The sequence below is a fragment of the Anopheles funestus genome, unplaced genomic scaffold (genome assembly GCF_943734845.2).
Source record: "Anopheles funestus unplaced genomic scaffold, idAnoFuneDA-416_04 scaffold_18_ctg1, whole genome shotgun sequence".
NCBI classification, from domain to species: Eukaryota; Metazoa; Arthropoda; class Insecta; order Diptera; family Culicidae; genus Anopheles; species Anopheles funestus.
Window position 1 is genome coordinate 127,384 of NW_026045355.1, and position 17,732 is coordinate 145,115.

Below are 17,732 nucleotides of genomic sequence, written 5' to 3' on the forward strand. Positions count from 1 at the left end.
CACATTAGCTAAGACACCTTAGCCAAGACACATTAGCCAAGACACATAAGCCGAGACACCTTAGCCAAGACACATTAGCCAAGACACCTAAGCCAAGACACATTTGCCAAGACACCTTAGCCAAGACACCTTAGCCAAGACACCTTAGTCAAGACACTTTAGCCAAGACACATTAGCCAAGATACATTAGCCAAGACACCTTAGCCAAGACACCTTAGCCAAGACACCTTAGCCAAGACACATTAGCCAAGACACACAAGCCGAGACACCTTAGCCAAGACACCTTAGCCAAGAAACCTTAGCCAAGACACCTAAGCCAAGACACATTTGCCAAGACACCTTAGCCAAGACACCTTAGCCAAGACACCTTAGTCAAGACACTTTAGCCAAGACACATTAGCCAAGACACATTAGCCAAGACACCTTAGCCAAGACACCTTAGCCAAGACACCTTAGCCAAGACACATTAGCCAAGACACACAAGCCGAGACACCTTAGCCAAGACACCTTAGCCAAGAAACCTTAGCCAAGACACATTAGCCAAGACACCTTAGCCAAGACACCTTAGCCAAGACACATTAGCGAAGACACATTAGCCAAGACACCTTAGCCAAGACACCTTAGCCAAGACACCTTAGTCAAGACACTTTTGCCAAAACACATTAGCCAAGACACATTAGCCAAGACACCTTAGCCAAGACACATTAGCCGAGACACCTTAGCCAAGACACCTTAGCTAAGGCACCTTGGCCAAGACACCTTAGCCAAGACACCTTAGCCAAGACTTCTTAGCCAAGACACCTTAGCCAAGACACATTAGCCAAGACACCTTAGCCAAGACACATTAGCCAAGACACCTTAGCCAAGACACCTTAGCCAAGACACATTAGCCAAGACACCTTGGCCAAGACACATTAGCCAAGACACCTTAGCCAAGACACATTAGCCAAGACACATTAGCCAAGACACCTTAGCCGAGACACATTAGCCAAGACACATAAGCAGAGACACATTAGCTGACGTTGAAACGTGGCTGGGAAGGAAACATGGCGAAGTGAACTTCTTCGTCACACAATTTCTCTCCGGTCATGGCTGTTTCAGGAACTGCCTGCATAGATTCCGACATGCCGCTTCATCACGATGCCCAGCATGCGGGGACGTAGATGAGACAGCTGAACACGTTTTGTTCTACTGTCCTAGATTCGCTGAGGAGCGCCGGCAATTGAGCGACAAGTGCGGAACGGCAGTGAACGCGTCGAACATCCTGCAAGTGATGTTGCCGAGTGCAGATCTGTGCAAGGCAGCTGAAACGGCGATGCGATCGATTCTGGTGAAACTGCAGAAACAGTGGCGACAAGATCAACGGTTTGGTCTCGCATGAGTGTGTGCTGTGCTGTGTATGTGATGTCCAGTGTTGTGTTGTGTTGTGAAAAAAAAAACAAACAAAAGTGTTGCTTGTTGCTAGCGCGTATCATAAGACAGACTGAGTGCCAGAGCCCTGCCCCTCACATGAAGTAACACCGCGAGGTGATTCCGTGGGGGGGTGCACAGGGTTCAAGGAGAGTTTTTTACTGGGTAAAAATCCCATGTCCCCCATTGTGGGTGTCTTTCGAAGATTTTAAACTCCTTGGAAAAAAAAAAAAAAAAAAAAAAAAAGAAACATTAGCCAAGACACATTAGCCAAGACACATTAGCCGAGACACATTAGCCAAGACACCTTAGCCAAGACACCTTAGCCAAGACACATTAGCCAAGACACCTTAGCCAAGACACATTTGACAAGACACATTAGCCAAGACACATTAGCCAAGACACCTTAGCCAAGACACCTTAGCCAAGACACATTAGCCAAGACACCTTAGCCAAGACACATTAGCCAAGACACATTAGCCAAGACACATTAGCCAAGACACCTTAGCCAAGACACCTTAGCCAAGACACTTTAGCCAAGACACATTAGCCAAGACACCTTAGCCAAGACACCTTAGCCAAGACACCTTAGCCAAGACACATTAGCCAAGACACATTAGCCGAGACACATTAGCCAAGACACCTTAGCCAAGACACATTAGCCAAGACACATTAGCCAAGACACATAAGCCGAGACACATTAGCCAAGACACATTAGCCAAGACACCTTAGCCAAGACACCTTAGCCAAGACACCTTAGCCAAGACACATTAGCCAAGACACATTAGCCAAGACACCTTAGCCAAGACACCTTAGCCAAGACACATTAGCCAAGACACATTAGCCGAGACACCTTAGCCAAGACACATTAGCCAAGACACCTTAGCCAAGACACATTAGCTAAGACACATTAGCCAAGACACCTTAGCCAAGACACCTTAGCCAAGACACATTAGCCAAGACACATTAGCCAAGACACATTAGCCAAGACACATTAGCCAAGACACCTTAGCCAAGACACCTTAGCCAAGATACATTAGCCAAGACACCTTAGCCAAGACACATTAGCCAAGACACCTTAGCCAAGACACCTTAGCCAAGACACCTTAGCCAAGACACAATAGCCAAGACTCATTAGCCAAGACACATTAGCCAAGACACATTAGCCAAGACACCTTAGCCAAGACACCTTAGCCAAGACACCTTAGGCAAGACACATTAGCCAAGACACATTAGCCAAGACACCTTAGCCATGACACCTTAGCCAAGACACCTTAGCCAAGACACCTTAGCCAAGACACATTAGCCAAGACACATTAGCCAAGACACATTAGCCAAGACACATCAGCCAAGACACCTTAGCCAAGACACCTTAGCCAAGACACCTTAGCCAAGACATCTTAGCCAAGACACCTTAGCCAAGACACATTAACCAAGACACATTAGCCAAGACACATTCTCAAACACATTAGCCAAGACACATTATCCAAGACACCTTAGCCAAGACACCTTAGCCAAGACACATTAGCCAAGACACATTGGCCGAGACACCTTAGCCAAGACACCTTAGCCAAGACACCTTAGCCAAGACACATTAGCCAAGACACATTAGCCAAGACACCTTAGCCAAGACACATTAGCCAAGACACCTTAGCCAAGACACATTAGCCAAGACACCTTAGCCAAGACACCTTAGCCAAGACACATTAGCCAAGACACCTTAGCCAAGACACATTAGCCAAGACACCTTAGCCAAGACACATTATCCGAGACACATTAGCCAAGACACCTTAGCCAAGACACCTTAGCCAAGACACCTTAGCCAAGACACTTCAGCCAAGACACATTAGCCAAGACACATTAGCCAAGACACATTAGCCAAGACACCTTAGCCAAGACACCTTAGCCAAGACACATTAGCCAAGACACATTAGCCGAAACACCTTAGCCAAGACACCTTAGCCAAGACACCTTAGCCAAGACACATTAGCCAAGACACATTAGCCAAGACACCTTAGCCAAGACACCTTAGCCAAGACACCTTAGCCAAGACACATTAGCCAAGACACCTTAGCCAAGACACCTTAGCCAAGACACCTTAGCCAAGACACATTAGCCGAGACACCTTAGCCAAGACACCTTAGCCAAGACACCTTAGCCAAGACACATTAGCCAAGACACATTAGCCGAGACACATTAGCCAAGACACCTTAGCCAAGACACATTAGCCAAGACACATTATCCAAGACACATTAGCCAAGACACCTTAGCCGAGACACATTAGCCAAGACACATAAGCCAAGACACCTTAGCCAAGACACATTAGCCAAGACACATTAGCCAAGACAAATTAGCCAAGACACCTTAGCCAAGACACCTTAGCCAAGACACCTTAGCCAAGACACATTAGCCAAGACACCTTAGCCAAGACACATTAGCCAAGACACATTAGCCAAGACACATTAGCCAAGACACCTTAGCCAAGACACATTAGCCAAGACACATTAGCCAAGACACATTAGCCAAGACACATTAGCCAAGACACCTTAGCCAAGACACCTTAGCCAAGACACCTTAGCCAAGACACATTAGCCAAGACACCTTAGCCAAGACACATTAGCCAAGACACATTAGCCAAGACACCTTAGCCAAGACACCTTAGCCAAGACACCTTAGCCAAGACACATAAGCCAAGCCACTTTAGCCAAGACACCTTAGCCAAGACACATTAGCCAAGACACCTTAGCCAAGACACATTAGCCAAGACTCATTAGCCAAGACACATTAGCCAAGACACCTTAGCCAAGACACTTTAGCCAAGACACCTTAGCCAAGACACCTTAGCCAAGACACCTTAGCCAAGACACATTAGCCAAGACACATTAGCCAAGACACATTAGCCAAGACACCTTAGCCAAGACACCTTAGCTAAGACACATTAGCCAAGACACCTTAGCCAAGACACATTAGCCAAGACACATTAGCCAAGACACCTTAGCCAAGACACCTTAGCCAAGACACATTAGCCAAGACACCTTAGCCAAGACACATTAGCCAAGACACCTTAGCCAAGACACATTAGCCAAGACACCTTAGCCAAGACACATTAGCCAAGACTCATTAGCCAAGACACATTAGCCAAGACACCTTAGCCAAGACACCTTAGCCAAGACACCTTAGGCAAGACACATTAGCCAAGACACATTAGCCAAGACACCTTAGCCAAGACACCTTAGCCAAGACACCTTAGCCAAGACACATTAGCCAAGACACATTAGCCAAGACACATTAGCCAAGACACAGTAGCCAAGACACATAAGCCAAGACACCTTAGCCAAGACACCTTAGCCAAGACACATTATCCGAGACACATTAGCCAAGACACCTTAGCCAAGACATCTTAGCCAAGACACCTTAGCGAAGACGCTTTAGCCAAGACACATTAGCCAAGACACATTAGCCAAGACACATAAGCCAAGACACCTTAGCCAAGACACCTTAGCCAAGACACATTAGCCAAGACACATTAGCCGAGACACCTTAGCCAAGACACCTTAGCCAAGACACCTTAGCCAAGACACATTAGCCAAGACACATAAGCCAAGACACCTTAGCCAAGACACATTAGCCAAGACACCTTAGCCAAGACACATTAGAAAAGACACCTTAGCCAAGACACCTTAGCCAAGACACCTAAGCCAAGACACATTAGCCAAGACACATTAGCCGAGACACCTTAGCCAAGACACCTTAGCCAAGACACCTTAGCCAAGACACATTAGACAAGACACATTAGCCGAGACACATTAGCCAAGACACCTTAGCCAAGACACCTTAGCCAAGACACATTAGCCAAGACACGTTAGCCAAGACACATTAGCCAAGACACCTTAGCCAAGACACCTTAGCCAAGACACATTAGCCAAGACACATTAGCCAAGACACATTAGCCGAGACACCTTAGCCAAGACACCTTAGCCAAGACACCTTAGCCAAGACACATTAGCCAAGACACCTTAGCCAAGACACATTAGCCAAGACACCTTAGCCAAGACACCTTAGCCAAGACACCTTAGCCAATACACATTAGCCAAGACACATTAGCCGAGACACCTTAGCCATGACACCTTAGCCAAGACACCTTAGCCAAGACACATTAGCCAAGACACCTTAGCCGAGACACATTAGCCAAGACACCTTAGCCAAGACACCTTAGCCAAGACACATTAGCCAAGACACGTTAGCCAAGACACATTAGCCAAGACACATTAGCCAAGACACATTAGCCAAGACACCTTAGCCAAGACACATTAGCCAAGACACATTAGCCAAGACACCTTAGCCAAGACACATTAGCCAAGACTCATTAGCCAAGACACTTTAGCCAAGACACCTTAGCCAAGACACCTTAGCCAAGACACCTTAGCCAAGACACCTTAGGCAAGACACATTAGCCAAGACACATTAGCCAAGACACCTTAGCCAAGACACCTTAGCCAAGACACCTTAGCCAAGACACATTAGCCAAGACACATTAGCCAAGACACCTTAGCCAAGACACATTAGCCAAGACACCTTAGCCGAGACACCTTAGCCAAGACACATTAGCCAAGACACCTTAGCCAAGACACATTAGCCAAGACACATTAGCCAAGACACATTAGCCAAGACACCTTAGCCAAGACACCTTAGCCAAGACACATTAGCCAAGACACATTAGACAAGACACATTAGCCAAGACACCTTAGCCAAGACACCTTAGCCAACACACCTTGACCAAGACACCTTATCCAAGACACATTAGCCAAGACTCATTAGCCAAGACACCTTAGCCAAGACACCTTAGCCACGACACCTTAGCCAAGACACCTTAGCCAAGACACATTAGCCAAGACACATTAGCCAAGACACCTTAGCCATGACACCTTAGCCAAGACACCTTAGCCAAGACACATTAGCCAAGACACCTTAGCCGAGACACATTAGCCAAGACACCTTAGCCAAGACACCTTAGCCAAGACACATTAGCCAAGACACGTTAGCCAAGACACATTAGCCAAGACACATTAGCCAAGACACATTAGCCAAGACACCTTAGCCAAGACACATTAGCCAAGACACATTAGCCAAGACACCTTAGCCAAGACACATTAGCCAAGACTCATTAGCCAAGACACTTTAGCCAAGACACCTTAGCCAAGACACCTTAGCCACGACACCTTAGCCAAGACACCTTAGGCAAGACACATTAGCCAAGACACATTAGCCAAGACACATTAGCCAAGACACATTAGCCAAGACACATTAGCCAAGACACATTAGCCAAGACACCTTAGCCAATACACCTTAGCCAAGACACCTTAGCCAAGACATCTTAGCCAAGACACCTTAGCCAAGACATATTAACCAAGACACATTAGCCAAGACACATTCTCCAACACATTAGCCAAGACACATTAGCCAAGACACCTTAGCCAAGACACCTTAGCCAAGACACATTAGCCAAGACACATTAGCCGAGACACCTTAGCCAAGACACCTTAGCCAAGACATCTTAGCCAAGACACCTTAGCCAAGACACATTAGCCAAGACACCTAAGCCAAGACACATTAGCCAAGACACCTTAGCCAAGACACATTAGCCGAGACACCTTAGCCAAGACACCTTAGCCAAGACACCTTAGCCAAGACACATTAGCCAAGACACATTAGCCGAGACACCTTAGCCAAGACACATTAGCCAAGACACATTAGCCGAGACACCTTAGCCAAGACACATTAGCCAAGACACCTTAGCCAAGACACATTAGCCAAGACACATTAGCCGAGACACATTAGCCAAGACACCTTAGCCAAGACACCTTAGCCAAGACACATTAGCCAAGACACATTAGACAAGACACCTTAGCCAAGACACATTAGCCAAGACACATTAGCCGAGACACCTTAGCCAAGACACATTAGCCAAGACACCTTAGCCAAGACACATTAGCCAAGACACCTTAGCCAAGACACCTTAGCCAAGACACCTTAGCCAAGACACATTAGCCAAGACACATTAGCCGAGACACATAAGCCAAGACACCTTAGCCAAGACACATTAGCCAAGACACCTTAGCCATGACACCTTAGCCAAGACACCTTAGCCAAGACACATTAGCCAAGACACATTAGCCAAGACACATTAGCCAAGACACATTAGCCAAGACACATTAGCCAAGACACCTTAGCCAATACACCTTAGCCAAGACACCTTAGCCAAGACATCTTAGCCAAGACACCTTAGCCAAGACACATTAACCAAGACACATTAGCCAAGACACATTCTCCAACACATTAGCCAAGACACATTAGCCAAGACACCTTAGCCAAGACACCTTAGCCAAGACACATTAGCCAAGACACATTAGCCGAGACACCTTAGCCAAGACACCTTAGCCAAGACATCTTAGCCAAGACATCTTAGCCAAGACACATTAGCCAAGACACCTTAGCCAAGACACATTAGCCAAGACACCTTAGCCAAGACACATTAGCCGAGACACCTTAGCCAAGACACCTTAGCCAAGACACCTTAGCCAAGACACATTAGCCAAGACACATTAGCCGAGACACCTTAGCCAAGACACATTAGCCAAGACACATTAGCCGAGACACCTTAGCCAAGACACATTAGCCAAGACACCTTAGCCAAGACACATTAGCCAAGACACATTAGCCGAGACACATTAGCCAAGACACCTTAGCCAAGACACCTTAGCCAAGACACATTAGCCAAGACACATTAGACAAGACACCTTAGCCAAGACACATTAGCCAAGACACATTAGCCGAGACACCTTAGCCAAGACACATTAGCCAAGACACCTTAGCCAAGACACCTTAGCCAAGACACCTTAGCCAAGACACCTTAGCCAAGACACCTTAGCCAAGACACATTAGTCAAGACACATTAGCCGAGACACATAAGCCAAGACACCTTAGCCAAGACACATTAGCCAAGACACCTTAGCCAAGACACCTTAGCCAAGACACATTAGCCAAGACACCTTAGCCAAGACACCTTAGCCAAGACACCTTAGCCAAGACACATTATCCGAGACACATTAGCCAAGACACCTTAGCCAAGACACCTTAGCCAAGACACCTTAGCCAAGACACTTTAGCCAACACACATTAGCCAAGACACATTAGCCAAGACACATAAGCCAAGACACCTTAGCCAAGACACCTTAGGCAAGACACATTAGCCAAGACACATTAGCCGAGACACATTAGCCAAGACACCTTAGCCAAGACACCTTAGCCAAGACACCTTAGCCAAGACACTTTAGCCAACACACATTAGCCAAGACACATTAGCCAAGGCACATAAGCCAAGACACCTTAGCCAAGACACCTTAGGCAAGACACATTAGCCAAGACACATTAGCCGAGACACCTTAGCCAAGACACCTTAGCCAAGACACCTTAGCCAAGACACATTAGCCAAGACACATTAGCCGAGACACCTTAGCCAAGACACATTAGCCAAGACACCTTAGCCAAGACACATTAGCCAAGACACATTAGCCGAGACACATTAGCCAAGACACCTTAGCCAAGACACCTTAGCCAAGACACATTAGCCAAGACACATTAGACAAGACACCTTAGCCAAGACACATTAGCCAAGACACATTAGCCGAGACACCTTAGCCAAGACACATTAGCCAAGACACCTTAGCCAAGACACATTAGCCAAGACACCTTAGCCAAGACACCTTAGCCAAGACACATTAGCCAAGACACATTAGCCGAGACACCTTAGCCAAGACACCTTAGCCAAGACACCTTAGCCAAGACACCTTAGCCAAGACACATTAGTCAAGACACATTAGCCGAGACACATAAGCCAAGACACCTTAGCCAAGACACATTAGCCAAGACACGTTAGCCAAGACACATTAGCCAAGACACATTAGCCAAGACACATTAGCCAAGACACCTTAGCCAAGACACATTAGCCAAGACACATTAGCCAAGACACCTTAGTCAAGACACCTTAGCCAAGACACATTAGCCAAGACACCTTAGCCAAGACACATTAGCCAAGACACATTAGCCAAGACACATTAGCGAAGACACCTTAGCCAAGACACATTAGCCAAGACACATTAGCCAAGACACCTTAGCCAATACACATTAGCGAAGACACCTTAGCCAAGACACATTAGCTAAGACACATTAGCCAAGACACATTAGCCAAGACATCTTAGCCAAGACACCTTAGCCAAGACACATTAGCCAAGACACATTAGCCAAGACACCTTAGCCAAGACACCTTAGCCAAGACACATTAGCCAAGACACCTTAGCCAAGACACATTAGCCAAGACACCTTAGCCAAGACACCTTAGCCAAGACACTTTAGCCAAGACACCTTAGCCAAGACACATTATCCAAGACACCTTAGCCAAGACATCTTAGCCAAGACACCTTAGCCAAGACACATTAGCCAAGACACTTTAGCCAAGACACATTAGCCAAGACACATTAGCGAAGACACATTAGCCAAGACACCTTAGCCAAGACACATAAGCCAAGACACTTTAGCCAAGACACATTAGCCAAGACACATTAGCCAAGACACCTTAGCCAAGACACCTTAGCCAAGACACTTTAGCCTAGACACATTAGCCAAGACACATTAGCCAAGACACCTTAGCCAAGACACCTTAGCCAAGACACATTAGCCAAGACACATAAGCCGAGACACCTTAGCCAAGACACCTTAGCCAAGACACATTAGCCAAGACACATTAGCCAAGACACATTAGCCGAGACACATTAGCCAAGACACCTTAGCCAAGACACCTTAGCCAAGACACATTAGCCAAGACACCTTAGCCAAGACACATTAGCCAAGACACATTAGCCAAGACACATTAGCCAAGACACCTTAGCCAAGACACCTTAGCCAAGACACATTAGCCAAGACACATTAGCCAAGACACATTAGCCAAGACACCTTAGCCAAGACACCTTAGCCAAGACACCTTAGCCAAGACACATTAGCCAAGACACCTTAGCCAAGACACCTTAGCCAAGACACATTAGCCAAGACACCTTAGCCAAGACACATTAGCCAAGACACATTAGCCAAGACACATTAGCCAAGACACCTTAGCCAAGACACTTTAGCCAACACACATTAGCCAAGACACATTAGCCAAGACACATAAGCCAAGACACCTTAGCCAAGACACCTTAGGCAAGACACATTAGCCAAGACACATTAGCCGAGACACCTTAGCCAAGACACCTTAGCCAAGACACCTTAGCCAAGACACATTAGCCAAGACACATTAGCCGAGACACCTTAGCCAAGACACATTAGCCAAGACACCTTAGCCAAGACACATTAGCCAAGACACATTAGCTAAGACACATTAGCCAAGACACCTTAGCCAAGACACCTTAGCCAAGACACATTAGCCAAGACACATTAGACAAGACACCTTAGCCAAGACACATTAGCCAAGACACATTAGCCGAGACACCTTAGCCAAGACACATTAGCCAAGACACCTTAGCCAAGACACCTTAGCCAAGACACCTTAGCCAAGACACCTTAGCCAAGACACATTAGCCAAGACACATTAGCCGAGACACCTTAGCCAAGACACCTTAGCCAAGACACCTTAGCCAAGACACCTTAGCCAAGACACATTAGTCAAGACACATTAGCCGAGACACATAAGCCAAGACACCTTAGCCAAGACACATTAGCCAAGACACGTTAGCCAAGACACATTAGCCAAGACACATTAGCCAAGACACATTAGCCAAGACACCTTAGCCAAGACACATTAGCCAAGACACCTTAGCCAAGACACATTAGCCAAGACACATTAGCCAAGACACCTTAGTCAAGACACCTTAGCCAAGACACATTAGCCAAGACACCTTAGCCAAGACACGTTAGCCAAGACACATTAGCCAAGACACATTAGCGAAGACACCTTAGCCAAGACACATTAGCCAAGACACATTAGCCAAGACACCTTAGCCAATACACATTAGCGAAGACACCTTAGCCAAGACACATTAGCTTAGACAAATTAGCCAAGACACCTTAGCCAAGACACATTAGCCAAGACACCTTAGCCAAGACACCTTAGCCAAGACACCTTAGCCAAGACACCTTAGCCAAGACACCTTAGCCAAGACAAATTAGCCAAGACACCTTAGCCAAGACACATTAGCCAAGACACATTAGCCAAGACACCTTAGCCAAGACACTTTAGCCAAGACACCTTAGCGAAGACACATTATCCAAGACACCTTAGCCAAGACATCTTAGCCAAGACACCTTAGCCAAGACACATTAGCCAAGACACTTTAGCCGAGACACATTAGCAGTGACACATTAGCGAAGACACATTAGCCAAGACACCTTAGCCAAGACACATAAGCCAAGACACTTTAGCCAAGACACATTAGCCAAGACACATTAGCCAAGACACCTTAGCCAAGACACCTTAGCCAAGACACTTTAGCCAAGACACATTAGCCAAGACACATTAGCCAAGACACCTTAGCCAAGACACCTTAGCCAAGACACATTAGCCAAGACACATAAGCCGAGACACCTTAGCCAAGACACCTTAGCCAAGACACATTAGCCAAGACACATTAGCCAAGACACATTAGCCGAGACACATTAGCCAAGACACCTTAGCCAAGACACCTTAGCCAAGACACATTAGCCAAGACACCTTAGCCAAGACACATTAGCCAAGACACCTTAGCCAAGACACATTAGCCAAGACACCTTAGCCAAGACACCTTAGCCAAGACACATTAGCCAAGACACATTAGCCAAGACACATTAGCCAAGACACCTTAGCCAAGACACCTTAGCCAAGACACCTTAGCCAAGACACATTAGCCAAGACACCTTAGCCAAGACACCTTAGCCAAGACGCATTAGCCAAGACACCTTAGCCAAGACACATTAGCCAAGACACATTAGCCAACACACATTAGCCAAGACACCTTAGCCAAGACACATTAGCCAAGACACCTTAGTTAAGACACATTAGCCAAGACACCTTAGCCAAGACACATTAGCGAATACACCTTAGCCAAGACACATTAGCCAAGACACATAAGCCAAGACACATTAGCCAAGACACATTAGCCAAGACACATTAGCCAAGACACCTTAGCCAAGACACCTTAGCCAAGGCACCTTAGCCAAGACACATTAGCGAAGACACCTTAGCCAAGACACATTAGCCAAGACACATTAGCCAAGACACCTTAGCCAAGACACATTTGCGAAGACACCTTAGCCAAGATATATTAGCCAAGACACCTTAGCCAAGACACCTTAGCCAAGAAACTTTAGCCAAGACACCTTAGCCAAGACACATTAGCCAAGACACATTAGCCAAGACACCTTAGCCAAGACACCTTAGCGAAGACTCCTTAGCCAAGACACCTTAGCCAAGACATCTTAGCCAAGACACCTTAGCCAAGACACATTAGCCAAGACACTTTAGCCAAGACACATTAGCCAAGACACATTAGCGAAGACACATTAGCCAAGACACATTAGCGAAGACACATAAGCCAAGACACATTAGCCAAGACACCTTAGCCAAGACACATTAGCCAAGACACCTTAGCCAAGACACATTAGCCAAGACACATTAGCCAAGACACCTTAGCCAAGACACCTTAGCCAAGACACCTTAGCCAAGACACCTTAGCCAAGACACATTAGCCAAGACACCTTAGCCAAGACACCTTAGCCAAGACACATTAACCAAGACACATTAGCCAAGACACATTGGCCGACACATTAGCCAAGACACATTAGCCAAGACACATTAGCCAAGACACCTTAGCCAAGACACCTTAGCCAAGACACCTTAGCCAAGACTCCTTAGCCAAGACACATTAGCCAAGACACCTTAGCCAAGACACATTAGCGAAGACACCTTAGCCAAGACACATTAGCCAAGACACATTAGCCAAGACACCTTAGCCAAGACACATTAACGAAGACACCTTAGCCAAGACACATTAGCCAAGACACATTAGCCAAGACACCTTAGCCAAGACACTTTAGCCAAGACACCTTAGCCAAGACACATTAGCCAAGACACCTTAGCCAAGACACATTAGCCAAGACACATTAGCCAAGACACCTTAGCCAAGACACCTTAGCCAAGACACCTTAGCCAAGACACATTAGCTAAGACACATTAGCCAAGACACCTTAGCCAAGACACATTAGCGAAGACACCTTAGCCAAGACACATTAGCCAAGACACATTGGCCAAGACACCTTAGCCAAGACACCTTAGCCAAGACACCTTAGCCAAGACACCTTAGCGAAGACACATTAGCCAAGACTCCTTAGCCAAGACATCTTAGCCAAGACACCTTAGCCAAGACACATTAGCCAAGACACTTTAGCCGAGACACATTAGCGAAGACACATTAGCCAAGACACATTAGCGAAGACACCTTAGCCAAGACACATTAGCCAAGACACATTAGCCAAGACACCTTAGCCAAGACACATTAGCCAAGACACATTAGCCAAGACACCTTAGCCAAGACACCTTAGCCAAGACACATTAGCCAAGACACATTAGCCAAGACACCTTAGCCAAGACACATTAGCCAAGACACCTTAGCCAAGACACATTAGCGAAGACACCTTAGCCAAGACACATTAGCCAAGACACATTAGCCAAGACACCTTAGCCAAGACACCTTAGCCAAGACACCTTAGCCAAGACAATTTAGCAAAGACACCTTAGCCAAGACACCTTAGCCAAGACACCTTAGCCAAGACACATTAGCCAAGACACCTTAGCCAAGACACATTAGCGAAGACACCTTAGCCAAGACACATTAGCCAAGACACATTAGCCAAGACACCTTAGCCAAGACACTTTAGCCAACACACATTAGCCAAGACACATTAGCCAAGACACCTTAGCCAAGACACATTCACCAAGACTCATTAGCCAAGACACATTAGCCAAGACACCTTAGCCAAGACACATTAGCAAAGACACATTAGCCAAGACACATTAGCCGAGACACATTAGCCAAGACACATTAGCCAAAACACATTAGCCGAGACACCTTAGCCAAGACACCTTAGCCCAGACACCTTAGCCAAGACACTTTAGCCGAGACACATTAGCCAAGACACATTAGCCGAGACACATTAGCCAAGACACCTTAGCCAAGACACCTTAGCCAAGACATCTTAGCCAAGACATCTTAGCCAAGACACATTAGCCAAGACACCTTAGCCAAGACACATTAGCCAAGACACCTTAGCCAAGACACATTAGCCGAGACACCTTAGCCAAGACACCTTAGCCAAGACACCTTAGCCAAGACACATTAGCCAAGACACATTAGCCGAGACACCTTAGCCAAGACACATTAGCCAAGACACATTAGCCGAGACACCTTAGCCAAGACACATTAGCCAAGACACCTTAGCCAAGACACATTAGCCAAGACACATTAGCCGAGACACATTAGCCAAGACACCTTAGCCAAGACACCTTAGCCAAGACACATTAGCCAAGACACATTAGACAAGACACCTTAGCCAAGACACATTAGCCAAGACACATTAGCCGAGACACCTTAGCCAAGACACATTAGCCAAGACACCTTAGCCAAGACACATTAGCCAAGACACCTTAGCCAAGACACCTTAGCCAAGACACCTTAGCCAAGACACATTAGTCAAGACACATTAGCCGAGACACATAAGCCAAGACACCTTAGCCAAGACACATTAGCCAAGACACCTTAGCCAAGACACCTTAGCCAAGACACATTAGCCAAGACACCTTAGCCAAGACACCTTAGCCAAGACGCATTAGCCAAGACACATTAGCCAAGACACATTAGCCAAGACACATTAGCCAAGACACCTTAGCCAAGACACATTAGCCAAGACACCTTAGCCAAGACACATTAACCAAGACACATTAGCCAAGACACCTTAGTCAAGACACCTTAGCCAAGACACATTAGCCAAGACACCTTAGCCAAGACACATTAGCCAAGACACATTAGCCAAGACACATTAGCGAAGACACCTTAGCCAAGACACATTAGCCAAGACACATTAGACAAGACACCTTAGCCAAGACACATTAGCCAAGACACATTAGCCGAGACACCTTAGCCAAGACACATTAGCCAAGACACCTTAGCCAAGACACATTAGCCAAGACACCTTAGCCAAGACACCTTAGCCAAGACACATTAGCCAAGACACATTAGCCGAGACACCTTAGCCAAGACACCTTAGCCAAGACACCTTAGCCAAGACACATTAGTCAAGACACATTAGCCGAGACACATAAGCCAAGACACCTTAGCCAAGACACATTAGCCAAGACACGTTAGCCAAGACACATTAGCCAAGACACATTAGCCAAGACACATTAGCCAAGACACCTTAGCCAAGACACATTAGCCAAGACACCTTAGCCAAGACACATTAACCAAGACACATTAGCCAAGACACCTTAGTCAAGACACCTTAGCCAAGACACATTAGCCAAGACACCTTAGCCAAGACACATTAGCCAAGACACATTAGCCAAGACACATTAGCGAAGACACCTTAGCCAAGACACATTAGCCAAGACACATTAGCCAAGACACCTTAGCCAATACACATTAGCGAAGACACCTTAGCCAAGACACATTAGCTAAGACACATTAGCCAAGACACATTAGCCAAGACATCTTAGCCAAGACACCTTAGCCAAGACACATTAGCCAAGACACATTAGCCAAGACACCTTAGCCAAGACACCTTAGCCAAGACACATTAGCCAAGACACCTTAGCCAAGACACATTAGCCAAGACACCTTAGCCAAGACACCTTAGCCAAGACACTTTAGCCAAGACACCTTAGCCAAGACACATTATCCAAGACACCTTAGCCAAGACATCTTAGCCAAGACACCTTAGCCAAGACACATTAGCCAAGACACTTTAGCCGAGACACATTAGCAGTGACACATTAGCGAAGACACATTAGCCAAGACACCTTAGCCAAGACACATAAGCCAAGACACTTTAGCCAAGACACATTAGCCAAGACACATTAGCCAAGACACCTTAGCCAAGACACCTTAGCCAAGACACTTTAGCCTAGACACATTAGCCAAGACACATTAGCCAAGACACCTTAGCCAAGACACCTTAGCCAAGACACATTAGCCAAGACACATAAGCCGAGACACCTTAGCCAAGACACCTTAGCCAAGACACATTAGCCAAGACACATTAGCCAAGACACATTAGCCGAGACACATTAGCCAAGACACCTTAGCCAAGACACCTTAGCCAAGACACATTAGCCAAGACACCTTAGCCAAGACACATTAGCCAAGACACATTAGCCAAGACACATTAGCCAAGACACCTTAGCCAAGACACCTTAGCCAAGACACATTAGCCAAGACACATTAGCCAAGACACATTAGCCAAGACACCTTAGCCAAGACACCTTAGCCAAGACACCTTAGCCAAGACACATTAGCCAAGACACCTTAGCCAAGACACCTTAGCCAAGACACATTAGCCAAGACACCTTAGCCAAGACACATTAGCCAAGACACATTAGCCAAGACACATTAGCCAAGACACCTTAGCCAAGACACTTTAGCCAACACACATTAGCCAAGACACATTAGCCAAGACACATAAGCCAAGACACCTTAGCCAAGACACCTTAGGCAAGACACATTAGCCAAGACACATTAGCCGAGACACCTTAGCCAAGACACCTTAGCCAAGACACCTTAGCCAAGACACATTAGCCAAGACACATTAGCCGAGACACCTTAGCCAAGACACATTAGCCAAGACACCTTAGCCAAGACACATTAGCCAAGACACATTAGCCGAGACACATTAGCCAAGACACCTTAGCCAAGACACCTTAGCCAAGACACATTAGCCAAGACACATTAGACAAGACACCTTAGCCAAGACACATTAGCCAAGACACATTAGCCGAGACACCTTAGCCAAGACACATTAGCCAAGACACCTTAGCCAAGACACCTTAGCCAAGACACCTTAGCCAAGACACCTTAGCCAAGACACATTAGCCAAGACACATTAGCCGAGACACCTTAGCCAAGACACCTTAGCCAAGACACCTTAGCCAAGACACCTTAGCCAAGACACATTAGTCAAGACACATTAGCCGAGACACATAAGCCAAGACACGTTAGCCAAGACACATTAGCCAAGACACATTAGCG

The 17,732-nt window shown here is 46.3% G+C and overlaps 2 long non-coding RNA genes across 2 annotated transcripts in view; both read right to left on the reverse strand.

The window, feature by feature from the left end:
• Positions 1–6,169, reverse strand: part of LOC125774526 (uncharacterized) — a 47,186-nt gene extending 41,017 nt beyond the window's left edge. Inside the window, exons 1-2 of the long non-coding RNA XR_007421008.1 lie at positions 5,062–6,169; positions 2,878–3,773 (exon numbers count right to left, since the gene is read on the reverse strand). This is a non-coding gene — a long non-coding RNA (uncharacterized LOC125774526). The remainder of the gene's footprint in view (positions 1–2,877; positions 3,774–5,061) is intronic.
• Positions 6,170–6,975: 806 nt separating this feature from the next.
• LOC125774524 (uncharacterized) overlaps positions 6,976–17,732 on the reverse strand; it is a 38,251-nt gene continuing 27,494 nt past the window's right edge. Inside the window, exons 2-3 of the long non-coding RNA XR_007421007.1 lie at positions 7,900–8,557; positions 6,976–7,313 (exon numbers count right to left, since the gene is read on the reverse strand). This is a non-coding gene — a long non-coding RNA (uncharacterized LOC125774524). The remainder of the gene's footprint in view (positions 7,314–7,899; positions 8,558–17,732) is intronic.